General features: G+C 41.1%; 1 pseudogene; it reads left to right on the forward strand.

Moving 5' to 3' along the window:
• The window catches only part of LOC112070572 (calpain-1 catalytic subunit-like), a 52494-nt pseudogene that overhangs the window by 33624 nt on the left and 13051 nt on the right, over nt 1-5819 (forward strand).

Raw genomic sequence — 5819 nt, forward strand, 5'->3', positions numbered from 1 at the left:
CTCTCGCTCTCGCTCTCTCTTCTCTCTCTCAGAAGCAGACAAGCTCAGAGTTTGTTTTGACAGAGTTGTAGTGTGAACAGGAAGAGAGCTCAGTGTAATCTCTCTCACTCTGTACCCGTCCCCAGTTCATAATGGATGGAGCCACTCGCACTGATATCTGCCAGGGAGCTCTGGGTGAATAACCACTTAGTCAGCTTTCACTGAGAGAGAAGGGTAGGAGAGAGAGAGAGTAGAGAGGGTGGAAGTAGGGGAGAGTGGGAGGTGGGGGAGAGCGGTAGGGAAGAGAGGGAGGTGGGAGAGAGAGGTGGGAGAGAGAGGTAGGGGAGAGAGAGAGGTGGGAGGTGGGAGAGAGAGGTGGGAGGTGGGAGAGAGAGCCAAGGGAGAGAGGGAGGTGGGAGAGAGAGACGGAGAGAGAGACGAAGAGAGGGAGAAAGAGAGAAAGAGAGAAATGGAAAGCGAGAGAAAGAAAGATGAATATGCCCACAGAAAAGTTTTGATTGACATCGAGGTGTTTTCCTCTAAACCCTGCAGAGGATGAATAATGTATACCCCGCTCTGCTATCTCACATCTTAAAAAGGAAATAGTAACCTCTATACTCTGCAGGGGCGTTGTCTTATGTCCTCTTCTGTTAGAGGTAGGTGTAGTGATTGAAGCAGCATACTGTTGGTCCAGTTCAAAGTCAAACACTCATGGGAGGTTTCGTAGGGTCATGGAGGGTGAAGGGTGTGTTAACAGATGTTTGGACCCCTCTCTCTTTACAGGTTGCTTATAAGGTGCATTCCAGTTTTACAAGGTTTTTACCACTTCAGGCTGAAGTGATTCGTTCCCACAGCAGACAGAAACAGACAGCAGTATCTGTCTGCAATTAATAAGTAATGTCTAAGATTACGTGTTGTTGTCAGATAGCTAGCTTCACCTACCCTTGAGGCGAGAAATTATTCAAAGGAAGAACAGTTGGGAACTTTTGAAGAGATGAATGATGAACAGGGGGAGAGTTTTACCTTATCGTGTTGCTAGAGCAGGAAAAACTCTGGGCAGTAGTTGAACCCTATGACTAGCAAACAGAGTATTTCCTGGTCAGAACATGTGGCCAGAAAAAACTCACCCTTCTAATGAATGGTTGTTGACTTCTTGAAGGGATGACTGATACAATGCATTGCTATCATTGCCATAGTCTACCTATGACTAAGGTTTTATGTTGTGTGTGTGTGTGTGTGTTGCGTGTGCGTGTGCGTGTGCGTGTGTGGTGTGTGTGTGTTGTGTTGTGTGTGCTGCTGTTGTGTGTGTTTTTACCTTACTTAAAGTGACCCCAACCTTCCATGCTGTTTGCTGGCTTAAAGCGCATAGCTTTCGTTGCACTTTGATATTGATAATTTCTGCCTCCCATGCAGAGCTGGTTCTCTCATGGAAGGATTCGGAGGTACTTAGATACGGCTGGCTATCTTCACTTCTGGTCACACATCACTTCACTTCTGTCTTTATTTTATTACTTACTTTGTAGGTTATGGTATTATTTTCTGTTGATTTCCCAATACTATACAGATCCTACTTTAGTATTTAGGTTCGGTCTAAATTCCTCTGCATTTGACATTTTCGGTATATGTTTCAGTCAAACTTCTTTCGTGACTGTCACAGATTTACTTGAGTAAATAGAACCAGCTTCTAAACTATCTATAGTTATATTCTGGTCAAAACATTACTACCTAGGTAAGATCGCTGAGGTAGATTCCGTAGTGGGATGTTTCCTGATTTTTGCCCAGGCCTTTATCATATGAAATTTGCCCCGCCCCTTTTTGTAACAAAATTCCAAACCTCTTACTCAAACCTTATGTATCACCTTCTTATGTATCACTAGTCACTTTAAACAATGCCCCTTTATATCATGTTTACATACCCTACATTGCTCATCTCATATGTATATACTGTACTCTATACCATCTACTGCATCTTGCCTATGCCGTATGGCCATCGCTCATCCATATATTTATATGTACATATTCTTATTCATTACTTTACACTTGTGTGTGTCTACGGTAGTTGTTGTGAAATTGTTAGATTACTTGTTAGATATTGCTGCACGGTTGGAACTAGAAGCACAAGCATTTCACTACACTCGCATTAACATCTGCTAACCATGTGTATGTGACCAATACAATTTGATTTGATTTGATCAGAAAGTGAAAGGATAAATTAACTGCACAGTTTATAGTAACTCTCCAGTGAAAATCCCCCTTTCAAAGTTTATATTCTGTTAACTCATACCCAAATAATATTGTTGACTCATCTTATACTCGTATTTGTGGCCAAAGCATACATTTGAGAGAAAAAAACTTCAAAAACCTTTAAACTTGTATCTTAAACATTTCAAAAATGCTTGCTATTTCCTCAAAGATAATGACATTATCCAACCTCTTTGGGTGAGCTGGCCAATCAGCAATCTACTCYCATTCATATTTTTCATAACAGGTAAACAGCCCCACCATTACAACACGGAAAAGCTSCTTTTTAACGTACTTAATTGCCTTTTTTGGGGGGGAAAGTATTTCACTCGTATTGTAATTAATTATAGGTCATATTTCATAGAAATCTGGAAACACTTGACAGTTACATTAAGTTACTAAAGTGCAGCTGGCTCTTTGACTACGATATGGTTCACTTTCTTGTAGCCACCACAGGTGTGTCAAATATTGTTGTGATAACGTTGGGGTGAATTTAAGTTWAAATTATCCTGTCCGTTGAACTGGYATACAAATAAGTTCACAAATTGATTGGTTTTATGTGGATCAGACCCCAACTCTGCTAAATAGATACATTGAGATATAGTTATGATAGGAATGAATCCTAACTTCCAACTGTCACGCCRTGACCATAGTTTGCTTTGTATGTTTCTATGTTTTGGTTGGTCAGGGTGTGATCTGAGTGGGCATTCTATGTTGTATGTCTGGTTTGTCTATTTCTATGTGTTTGGCCTGATATGGTTCTCAATCAGAGACAGGTGTTTTGCGTTGTCTCTGATTGGGAACCATATTTAGGTAGCCTGTTTTGTATTGTGGGTTGTGGGTGATTGTCTATGTGTAGTGTTTAGTGTCAGCACTATTTGTTATTTAGCTTCACGGTCGTCGTTTATWGTTTTTMTATTKGTTTCGCAAAGTGTTCTCTTTCTATTAAAAACAAGATGAACACAWASCACGCTGCATATTGGTCCTCCGATCCTTCAAACTTTTCCTCCTCAGACGAGGAGGAAGAAGACAGCCYTGACYCCACCTACATAAAATGTTCACTTCGTCTCTTCCTGTCATCAATGCGTTCAACTTTGAGTGGAAGTTAGGATATGCCTCATAAAGGCTAATTGTGTAGATTCAGTAATGTGATCATAGTGTGATTCCCCCTCTTGTGTGTGTCTGTGGAGGAGGGAGTGGTGTGGTATGTCTCTGTGTCAGTCCAGCCCTGACCAAAGTTGCATTTCCAGTTTAGCAGGTTAAAAAACATACTGCTTTTGCGACGCCCCGGTTTAGCTACTGTATGTTGGCTAATATAAGTCTTTTCAGTTTGGTTGATTTCTAAATCCCCTGTCTAATGGGACAACCACAGAGCAGGCATTACATGCATTAATTGTCTGTCTTTCACCTAAACAATGTGGATGAACCAGCAGGATCAGTTTTATTTGAGTTGTTTTCAGTTTATTTTATACTAATACAATTTATCAGCTAAATAGATTTGGTTTAAAGGCCTAATGCAGCTGTTTTTATATCAATATCAGATCATTTTTGGGTAACAATTAAGTACCTTACTTTAATAGATTTCGATTCAAATGGGCAACAAAAAATTATCAAGCAAGAATATTTCTATCACTGTCTGGAAGTGGTCTGGGTGGGGGAGGGGAAAGCTGAGAGCTTTGGAACTCTCCTTGTTATTGGTCTATTAATCAATTGACTGCATGGTGATGTCACCATGGAATGCCAAAACTTCCTCCCATGCTAACCTGCTGATTATAAGATTGGAGAACACGTTGGGAGGGAGTTTAAACCYTTCCTCRATACAGAATCTTTCCASATCCTTGATATCCTTCGACTGCCCTTATGGACTGTCCTCTTCAATTCAAACTCAAGGTTTTCAATGGGGTTCCAGTCCGGAGACTGAGATTACAAAATGTTGATTTTGTGGTCATTGAATCATTTCTTTGTGGGTTTAGATMWGTGCTTGGGGTTATAATCTTGCTGTAAGATCCACTTGTGGCCAAGTTTCAGCCTCCTGGCAGAGGCYACCAGTGTTTTGGCTAAAATGTCCTGGTACTGGYTAAAGTTCATAATGCRYTTGACCTTAACAAGAAAASTACCTCATAKCTACTGTAAAATATGGTGGTGCATCTTTGATGTTATGTTTGGTTTGCTTCCACTGGTCCTGTGGCCCTTGTTAAGGTCAACYYCATCATGAACTTMACCAAGTCTGAGGAWWTMTTTTACCCAAAACCTGGTTACCTCTGCCAGGAGGCTGACACTTGGCCYCAGGTGCATTTTCCAGCAAGACAATAACACCAAGKYGACATGAGAAATGGTTAGTTGAGCACAAAATCGACATTTTGCAACAGCCATCTCAGTCTCTGGACTTGAAGCCCATTGAAAACCTGTGTTTTGAATTGAAAGGACAGTCCATAAGAACAGACAAAGGATATTAAGGATCCGGAAAGATTCTGTATGGAGGAATGTGTGTTCTCCAATCTCATAAAAACATTTTAGAAGAAGCCCCAGTGCCGTATTGAAAGGTATTGCCTGTTATTTATCTCTGTTTTTTTGTTTCGTTTCTACAATTGTAAAGTGCCTTTAGGAAGTTGAAAAMGGCTATATAATGTTCCATGTATTATTGGTATTGGAAACAGGGGTAGCAATCCTTTTYACCCCTATCTTATTTAGAAAAAACATACTACTTGAGTAAACAACATCTCTATGTGAGCAATTGTACTAGTGTAAAATAAATATATTTTTTGAGCATGCATTATTGCTCAGTATTAGTAGTATTTATTTTATATACTCTTTTTTGCTGAGATCTTGATCACACACACACATACTTACCAGCTCATCGGCACGTTCACAGGCACACGCAACAAACACACCATACACACACAGCCAGCTCATGCACACGCAGCACACGTTCACGGGCAACACACCACACAATAAGGCACACTGGACAACAACACACACATATAGGTCGGCACACATGCAACCACACACCATCGCCACTCTCGTAAGTGTCATTGTGGCTTCTGGTTCTGACACTTTGGGGAAAAATGTCTTCAATGTGGTTCCATTAGTGTTTCCCAGAGCCATGCACCTCATAGATACTGTACATGTCCCTGGTTTCCCTCATCTCATCTGGTCTGGTGGCGCTGTATTGCCTTGCCGTTATTGCATCAGTCAACTGCATGCAGCTGAGGAGTATGATACATTACTGAGCAGCTTGTGTTTCTCCCTCTAAAAGCGTACTGACATCACAGTGGTGTAGGCAGACTACATGGAACCCACCATYACTTCCTCTGGTTGTTACCTCAGTCTTAGTTCCGTATTTCCCCTGTTGAGCTCTATCTACGATGAGCTGGTTCTAGTGCCACCTCTGACCTCTGGTGGTCATTGGCTGTCAGTGATCATAAACTCCCTGCTTATCCTCGTTTTTTTTTGTTTGTTGTTGTCTTCTTCAATGTTCTGTGTATTCACTCTTGGTGTGTATAGTAACATGAATATGATCCTTGTGTAAAACTGACCATGGATCAGCTTCCAGAGACAACTCCCTTCATTCTACTCTACTCTTCATTCTAGTTCTGAGA

The sequence above is a fragment of the Salvelinus sp. IW2-2015 genome, unplaced genomic scaffold (assembly GCF_002910315.2).
Source record: "Salvelinus sp. IW2-2015 unplaced genomic scaffold, ASM291031v2 Un_scaffold1370, whole genome shotgun sequence".
In the NCBI taxonomy this organism is placed as follows: Eukaryota; Metazoa; Chordata; class Actinopteri; order Salmoniformes; family Salmonidae; genus Salvelinus; species Salvelinus sp. IW2-2015.